The 9,899-nt window shown below is 40.6% G+C and overlaps 1 pseudogene; it reads left to right on the forward strand.

Moving 5' to 3' along the window:
* Positions 1-8,863: 8,863 nt before the first annotated feature.
* On the forward strand, positions 8,864-8,985 carry LOC131273729 (U4 spliceosomal RNA; annotated as a pseudogene).
* Positions 8,986-9,899: the final 914 nt, after the last annotated feature.

Consider the following 9,899-nt stretch of genomic DNA (forward strand, 5'->3'; position numbering starts at 1 on the left):
TCATCAATGATTATTTCTTCTATTCATTATCCTCCTGTATACATTCTTACTTAGGCACAATGGATGTAGTAATTCGTCCATGAGAACTAAAGAGATCTAGCAATGGTCCCAGCTGCCCTTCTACGAGCTATACTTTCTGAAGGCAGGAACACATGTTATTCATCTTTGTATCCCGAGCATGCCAAGCCCAGCGTGGATCCTGCAGCATGTTCATGAGCATTTGTTGGAATCAATCAGTGAGCCTCAAACTGTTCAGACGTTCTACTTTATGAGTTCATCATGGCGTTCGCACAATAAATCACGGGCAGTCTCAAGATACTTTCAATATGTATAAAAGACACCTTGCTGTGGTTCCCACCTTGAGGTTTTTGGTTGTTGGGTCTTCAGAGGGATCGATGAGGTAAGAAGTTTGAGAACCCTTATGTCATTTATTCATTGCTTTCAAGTTTTCATTTCCCCTCGTTGGGCGGAGCAATGCGTAGAATCACTACCTAGTGCCACGGAGCCCAGATCTGCCACTTGCTCTCTGTGGGACTGTGGACAAGCATCGTCGTCTCCTCAAACCTAGATTATTAACATGATTTTATTCAAACTTACGGAACTGAAATAAAATGGCTGGATCTATTATTCCAGAGATAATTGTAGTAGCTTCTGCTTCTAATTGCATTTAGCCTGACAGAACCATTCTTAAGTGCAAGTGACTGCAGGTGTTTGAGGAGTTCCTTGAAACCCAGCTCATAATCCGATTATCTCCTTTTTCTCACTAGCTTGCCCAGGTTTCTAAAATCCCCTGCACTGGAGACAGAGCCATTCCCTGGGGTGAAGGCACTGCCCACATGCCATCCTCTCATTCAATGTCAAAAGTCAGCCTCTTTGTTTATGAGCTTCCATAACCTAACAACAGAGCTCATCCATGAGCTCTTTGGTGTGCTAGCCACCCCCACTCCCAACACCACCCAGTCTCCACTTGGCCTGAATGACCGCTAATTCTTATCCCACAGTCTCCTTTGCTCCAGAAGACCCTGCCTGCTTCCTCTGTGTTCTCATAGCACCTGTTTCTGTGTCTTAGGCAATTAATTTTCAATGACGCAAGAGCTATTGATGACTGTGCATGCCCCCTAGACTATAAACCTCATGTGAACGGGGATATATCTGTCTTATTATTCATCATTTCTCCAGAGCCTGCCAAGGCCCCACTTACTTTTACAACACCCACTCACATTCATCTTCCATTCTGAAAGCATCTCCCGACCCAACTGTGTATATTAAACAAACACCAGTTGGTATTTTGTATAAATTGATGACATGAATAAATATATATCAACTTCTGACCAGTACAAATTAGGTTCCTGTGGTTATAAGCAATGGAAACTGACTATGATTAAATCAGCAGGATATCTGGTGGTCCACAAGAGGTAGGATCAGGTCAGGGAGTCTAGATTGCTTTTTACGATTTATCAGAGACCTGCTCCTGGAAATTATGGGCATCAAGTATTTTCAGACTTTTTCTCATTCGGCTCGAAATTTAAATCCCAGGATAGCCTGGGCCACGAGTCCAGCTCTTGGTTAGGCAGAGGAGCACTTTGAATAATAGTCTCACCAAACTATATGAAGTGGCCGAGAAGTAATTTCCCAAAAGGAAACTGAAGTGCTGTTAACAGAAAGAGAGGAACTGGATGCTAGTAGCCCAAAGTATTCAAATTTTGATAAGATAGGAAGTTACCATGCCCAGCTCATTATAGTTGGAAGCCAATAAATTTAACATTTTTGTCAGCCAGAGTAAACTTGTGATGGATTATCTCCTTGGAACAAAACTCATTCTAATGTACTTTAAATTTACCTCAAAAAAGAGGAACTTAATAGGATGGAAGCAGAAAACATCCCTTTTCTTTCCCCTTGCTGTCTGTTTAAACGTCCTTGGCGGACTGTTTCTGCCCCATGCCCTGCTGGATGAGTTCTTGGCCAGCTCTCATATCTTTATGAGGTACCCTCAGATAAGTGAAAGTTCTCTAGTCACTTTTGGAACCAAGGGCAGCCTCCATTCAGTAAGTAAATTTTCCTCTCCAGCTTGATAAATCAAGTGACAAACTTCATTTAAAATTAAGTCTTCCTACTTCCCCAGAGTAGCTTTGCCTCTGGCTGGGAGCCCACAGAGGGACAGGATGGCTTGGTTGACTTCTTACAATTTCACTGCCTTTTCTTTCCTGTCCCTTAGTGGAGTAGCAGCTTATATTTTTGAAACCTTCAGGAAGTAGCTTCAAGGGGTGCTACTGGGGAAGTAGGGGGTGGGGAGGCTGCAGGCTATCGGAGTAAAGAGAAGCATCGGAAAGATCTTCCTTGACTGCTACTGCCAAGAACCTCTCTGTTGTTCCTTAAATTTGGGTGATTTCCGATGCTGACCTCTCATGGGGCACCTTCATGGGTTCCTCAGAGACCCCTATTGGAAACATCCAAATGCAGTTCTCTTGAGAGAAAAGAAAGGGCCTCTCCTCCACCTACCTTCTTAGAACATTCCTGTCAGCTTCTGCAACCCAAAGCCCACTTCCAGCTTCTTCCTGGCAGGAAGCCACTTTGGGCAAGCTGCCCTATGAGTTGCCTTCCTTTAGTCTCAGTGTCTCTGTGCCTTGCCGTCAACAGCCTTCTCCCAAGAGTGCCACCGCTGGCAAAGGAAAAATGTCACAGCATTCCAGTGATTTTATCCACAGATATTCTCCTGAAGTCTTCAACCTCAATCCTTTCATACATTTAAGGCCATGAAACAGGTCTGTGAAAACCTCATTTGCAAGTCCTGCATCGGTGGTCTAGTACCCTCCACTTGGATGGTGAGGTTGCTTGCCACCTGTCATTTTGCTCTGAGTCTGTGAAAGAGTCCCATTTTAAAATCCTGAGCATAAACACCTCTTACATTTTTTGGAATGGGGAACTGCTAGTCACTGGGGCTTAGAAGATGAGTTAAACTCCCTGCCCTCCAGAAGTCCCCGAGATGTACTTTAAGGTAGGAAGGAGAAGTACATGTAAAACAAGAAAACAATTACAGTAATCAAACACTTGCAGTAAGTGTAATCTTGAAAAAACAATTGGTTCTTTCTGAGCCTTAGTTTCCTCACCTTTAAAAATGACGGGCTGGACACAAAAACCCCATCTCATTTTAACTCTTTAAAATTCTCTAAGTTTAGCTATTGCTGCTATGATGAAAGAATTTGAGGTTGACTAACTATATAATGACTAATTTTCTAATTCTAACAGAAAAATAAAGGAAACTAGGTCCACCCAACGAGTTCACTTCAGCTTTTAAAGGGAAGAGTGGGAAATAAAGTAGGATGTCTGAGGCAAAATGATTCTTACCTTCAGAAACCACAGCTGCCATGGAGTTCTTTAATTTATTCATTTATTGACAGTGAAAACCAAGACTAAATGTCTGAGGTGCAGCTTTTCATCCAGAAAGTTCAATTATACAGTGTGAAGTAAGCTGAAGCAGTGTTTTCTATTGGGAGGATGGTGGTGAGGAGAACTAGGTTTTAAATCGATTTTTGGAAATAAAAACAGAAAATGCCGTGGAGCCCCTATCTTGGATCTGGGAGGTGGTTTGCTTTTGAAGGAAATTTCAGGAGACAGTGAAAAATGAGATCCAAGGAGTTCCACTGGCCATAGATCCTGAGGCCTTACTGCCTGGGTAACATAGGCGAATGGTTGCTTAGAAGACCTAACACTGAATATTTTGCAAGTTGTATTTCAAAACCTAAGTGTTTTAAGGCCACGATTTTGTGAAATGTCACACTTCCACTCCTTAGAGCAAAACTAGGATAGAGGAAGCGGTTACTGGAGATAATACAGGCCACAGAGAGAAAGAAAAGTGGAAAATCCAGACTTCTGACAACTTTCCACACAGAATAAGGCCCACCCAAAGGAAAAGGCATTCGCAATGTTTCTAGTAAATACACCATGGCAGAAATCTTTGCTTCTTGCGGAATTCGTATGCCCTAACTCACCTCTGCTAAATTGTTTTCGTCCCAGCCCACCATTGAAAGAATACATTCGAGAAGTTTTCTTCTCTAAATGAACGATGTTAATTGGCCTCCTCTGAAAGTTTAAGGGGGAAGCCTGCATGGATTAGCAGTGTTACCTGTGGGAAGCAGCCCTAATACAAGAAGGAGAATTTGTAGCCTGTTTGCAGCTGGGTTTTGTCTGCGATGACTCCACCTTACACCTGGTCATGCCAACAGCACGACTGCCCCAAATCATTCACCTTGGAAGTTTCATGTCACCCTTTTTTGTATATCCACTTCCGTTTTGGCCTCTGTTTTCCTTAATCCCATTTTCTCTCTCCTTTAGGAACTTGCCATTTGCAATGGCTGCCATGAAAGCAGCTATGCCTGGCTTCTCTTCTGGTTCTAAAGAAGCTGCCCTGTTCTAGACATAGACAGAGAGAGCCATACCTCAATTTTCCACACCTGATTTAGCCTTAATAAGATTTTGAATAAGATTTGAAATAGGGAAGCGGATGTGGCTCAACTGATAGAGCATCTGCCTATCACATGGGAGGTCCAGAGTTCAAACCCAGGGCCTCCTGGCTGATGTGGTAAACTGGCCCATGCACAGTGCTGCCGCACACAAGGAGTGCCTTGCCATGCAGGGGTGTCCCCCACGTAGGGGAGCCCCAGGCGCAAGGAGTGCTCCTCGCAAGGAGAGCTGCCCAACGTGAAAAAAGTGTGTAGCCTGCCCAGGAGTGACGCCACACACATGGAGAGCTGACACAGCAAGATGATGCAACAAAAAGAGACACAGATTCCTGGTGCCACTGAGAATGCAAGCGGCCACTGAAGAACACACAGCGAACGGATACAAGAGAGCAGATGGGGGGGGGGGGTAGAAATAAATAAAATAAATCTTAAAAAAAAAAGATTTTGAGATTTTGAGATACAAATTTGGAGTTAAGAGTTGGATTCAAATTTCCATTCTACCACTTACTACTTGTTTCAGTCAGGTTACTTAATGCTAAACTTCAGTCTACCTTTTCTGTACAATAGAATCAATAATACCTATCATAAAGGATTACTGTAATGAAATAAAGCATGTCAAATTGCCAAAAGCAGCCTAATGCATAAGTAGTAGGCCAACCTACTTATCAGTCAGGACCTGTCAGTTTATTTCCCATCTTGGCAATTATTTGAAAGACTTTATTTTTGCTGTTTTTTGTTGTTGTTGTTTTAAGTACCAAAATAATATTTACAGTATATGCAGAAGATGTTAAAAAATTAACAACACAATAAGCCATGATTACCATTAACTGTGAAGTACCTTGAGGCCCCCATCTCACCCCATCCTCTTTCCTCCCCTTCCTAAATAAAAGATTATTCTTAATTTCATGTCTATCACCCTTTTACTTAAAAAAAAAAACACAAACTTTTAACATCTTATTTCTATCCCTTTGCAATGCATCATCTAAACTAGTATTTTAGAACTTTATGTAAGTGTAATCATACTGGAGGTATTCTTCTGAGATTTGCTTTTTCCATTCAGTTTTAGGTCTTATCCATATTGTGTGTAATTTCTTTATTATCACTCCTTCATGGTATTCTATTACATGGATATACCAGATTTCATTTAATAATTCTACCATTAATAGAAATGTCAGTTCCTTCAAGGATTTGCTCTTACAAACAGTGCTGCCATGAGTTTCCTATTACACACATGTAAAAGTTTCTCTAGGGGATACACCTAGGAGTAGAACTGCTAGATGACTGGATATTCACATTTTCAAATTTGCTAAATAATGACAATTATTCTCTATTGCAGTTATGTATTTACACATCTACAAGCAGCATATATGTTTTCAGGTTGTTCCATATCTTCACCAAAACTTGATGATTGTCTTGCTTAGGAACTCCTTCCCTATCACAAGGTCATGAATATATTCTCCTTCTTTGTCCTCTGAAAGTTTTATGGACTTGTCTTTCACATGTAAGTGATCAAGCCATCTGTAATTGATTATGCACTGAAGCAGAGATTCAATCTCATTTTTTTCCCAAGCAAATCACCAATTGCCCTAACATCATTTTAAATAGTTCATCCTTTATCTACAAATCAGACGTGCCTAAAGTTTCTCAATATATCTACATCTGTTTCTATGTACAAACTATCCTTCCAAAATATGCCAATAGTTCTAATAATTTTTCTCATGCTTCTGGTAAAGCAAGGCACCCGACTTGTTCTTCAGGATTGTCTCAGCTGCTCTTGGTCCTTCACTCTTCAATAGAAACATTCAAACAAAGCAAACCCTGAACACCTATTGCTATTTTATGTGGAATTGCACTGTCTAGAGATAAATCTGGGGAGAATTGGCCTGTTTGCTAAATGGTTTTTTCCCCATCCATTAACACAATATAGTCTCCAATTACTGACATTTTCTTAAATGTGCATCCATGAAGTATAATTTTGTTCATAAATGTAAAGAGTTTTATTCCTGGGTATTTACTGCATATGTTAATGCTATCACAAATGGTATCTTTTATTAAGTTTTCTAATTGCTTATGATGAATATAGTAATAGATTAATTTTGTGTATCGATTTTATAATAAGCAATCTTTTTAACTAGTGAGTTGTAGTAATTATAGATTCCTTTTGGATTTCTATGTATACAATCATGTCATTTGCATAAAATGATTTTTTTTTCTTTTCAATTCTTGCTGGGTTGAAAAATATTTTTAATACTTCAGTATTTTATTATTGGTTGTTTTTGTAACTATCCTTTATACCCTTTTGGGGATCCTCTTTATCAGATTAAGGAAATTCTCATCTACTACTAGTTTGCTAAAGATTTTTATTATAAATATAATATCTTTAGCAAACGGTTTTTGTGCATCCACTGATGAATATATGATTTTTCTCCTTTATTCTGTTAATGTGGCAAATTATATTGATTGATTTTCAAATGTTAAACTAACTGCATTCTTTGAATAAAGTCTTGTTTAGGAGTAAACCTTCTTTTTCTGTTTCTGGGAGAGTATGAATAAGATAGCTATTATTCCTTCTTTAAATGTTAAGTAGAATTTTCAGAAAAAATCGATCTGAACACGGTATTTTCCTGTGGAAAGATTTAAAAACTACTGAATCAATTTCTTTATAGGACCTGAATAGTTTTTCTGTTTTTCTATTTTTCTACTTTTCTTATTAAACTTTTTCTGCTTTCTCTTTGAGACAATGTGTAAGTTATATTTTCCTAGGAACTTATCCATCTTATTTACGTTTTCAAACATAGCAAAATAAAGTTGTTCATAATGTTTTTAATCTTGGAGCATCTATCATTATGTCCCCTTTTGAATTTTTGGTATTGGACTTGCACCTTTTCACATTTTAACCATCAATCAATGGCATGAGAGACATTTTGGATTGTCCAGTGACAGATCCCAGAGTTCAGGTTGCCTGGCAATCTATGTACCAAAAAGAGCTCCCATTTCCTTAGTGGATACTACCCCACACAACCTCAACTTCCCAGAGTCCCAGGGCCCCTTCCTGGGGCTAGCGATCCCCCAGCTAGGATTTGAACGCAGGTCCGGCTAACTCACTCTTTACTTGATACTCGATTGCCTGGGTGAAACCACATTCTGGGGCTCAAAGGAGCAAGTGGAGCCCCTAAAAGAGGCAGAACACCCATCTTAAGGCAACCCTGTGAAACAGGGACGACCGGTCAGCGTCCTTATTCTCAGCAGAGGCACTGAGTGCCCAGAGATTCTGAGATTGGCCTCAGGTCCCAGTGAGTCAGGGTTTGGGCCAGAAACGCCACTTTCTCTTCCTGTGCTAACGGCTGCACGCTCCTCCCTCCGGCCTCCCCCCCACCTGGGCTGTGAGTAGAGCTGGAAGGCTCAGAGCACCAGGTAGCTGCTGGGAACCGGACCTGCCAAGGTGATCCAAGGCCAAGGATCGGCAGTGCGTTATCAGTAACGTTCCCACGCGCACAGTGATTGCCAAGGTTGAAAAAGTGCTCTGAGAGCCGCTGATAAGACACTCGGTGGCATTAATAGGACACATTCTGCAGGCCCCTTGTCCCACTCGGGCTTGACTGAGACACGTCCCTCTCGCACAGTGGGTGGGCTCTTCGTTTCAGATGAGCTGAGCTCACCAGTCAGGACCCTGCCAGCCAGCTCTAGTGAAGGAGGTGCGGTTATTAGCGTGACTGGGCCGCGAGCCAGCCGCAGGCTGCCTCACTCTACACTGAGGGGTGGGGCAACTATTTCCTTGAACCCATTGTGCTCACAGTGACTAAATTGAAACCCGTTATCTCTCACAGACAGGCAGCTGTGGCTCTAAAAAAATAAGGAGATCGCTGATTTCCACCGCGCTCTTTCTTAGCGGATTGGCGTAAAAGCACAATCGAGATGAATGCTTTGCTAATCGTGCTTCCCTATTTCCAGGCCTTAGCTCAATTCCGGACCTGTAGCACTTCTATTCATCATTTCCACTCAACATCTAAAGAGACATTTTAAAGCAGCTCAAGCTCCTTTACCCATTTGCCATCAAATGTGGCTTCCATGAGCCAGAAAAGCAGCAGTAACCTTTCAGACAAGACTTCACAAACCTGGTTGGACGTTAGAAGCCTGTAAGAGGTTTTAAAGAACACCCTGATGCCCAGGCCCCACACTCTGAGATCCGAATTTGTTTGGTCTGGGGTGGGTACCAGCCGTGAGCGCTGCTGAAAAATGCCCCGAGTAAGTCGGATGTGCGGGCAAAGTTGAGAACCCAATTTCAGTGCAACCACAACCTACACAGATGGAGTCCAACTAACTTTTTAAATAATTCCCGATTAAACCAAAGACCAAACTCTTCCAGGCTGTTTCAATACTGTCTTAAAATAATGGCCCAAGCTAGCTTTGCGCAGTGGCAGTATGGTAGTCAATGAGGTTTATCCGAGGCGCGATTATTGCTAATTGAAAACTTCTCCCAATACCTAAGCTTGTGAGTAGTGCAAGTTGACATTCATTCAAAGGGAGAATGACTGCTCACCATCCGTTTGTGACTTCAGATTGCATAATAAGGAACCTTCTCTCTTACTCCAGGTTGTGGAGGGTTCTCTTCCTTGTTAGATAAAAGGAATGTAAACAGAGGTAAAATAAGCAATGGCAGTCTGTAGCTCTTTTGGAATACTCTCGATGGTTTACAGAACTCAAGAAAAATTAACATATTACTTCTAAAAATGAGTTATTTGAATATATTTTTTTAATCCTTTTCTTTTTTTTGAATTATTTAAATGTTAGTAATCTTGCTGGAACGATAAAGGCAGAGATCCATTTGACAGACAGTAGAAAATATGAAAATTTATTTTACAGTAGCCTAAAGGGAGCTATCACTTAACCAAGTCTTTTGGACCCATCCATGGGCCCATAAGCATTTATTCATTTATTCATTAAACAAATATTTATTGAACACCTCTGGGTGCTGTGGATACAACAATGAACCAAACAGGCAATAGAGCTGCCTTTGTAGAGCTTATTTTCTAGTGGTGTATTAGACTGTATTTTCTTCCATTAATCAAAATCCTGTTTGAAACGTCTAATTAGAAAGAGCCAGGCATTTTGGAAATATAAAATATTGTGGAAATTCTAAACATTATTAATATTGACATTACTATGGACTTTTATCACAATGACATCAAGATACAAAGGAAACTAAGATTCACTATGAAATATCCCTAATTAGAGAATTCTGCTTTAGAGAAAGTTAGTACCCTTTGGTATTGGTGTGCTGTAACAATAGGGTTGTATAAATCCTAAGTAATATAAAGTATTGTGTAGCAGTTTGGCATTGTTTATGAATTTCAAAAATAGATACTGGATTACATTTGTAAACTGGTCTGTTCCTCTGAGCATATTAGATTGTATTATCTTCAGAGGTTTCACTTTTAC

The sequence above is a fragment of the Dasypus novemcinctus genome, chromosome 16 (genome assembly GCF_030445035.2).
Source record: "Dasypus novemcinctus isolate mDasNov1 chromosome 16, mDasNov1.1.hap2, whole genome shotgun sequence".
NCBI lineage: Eukaryota > Metazoa > Chordata > Mammalia > Cingulata > Dasypodidae > Dasypus > Dasypus novemcinctus.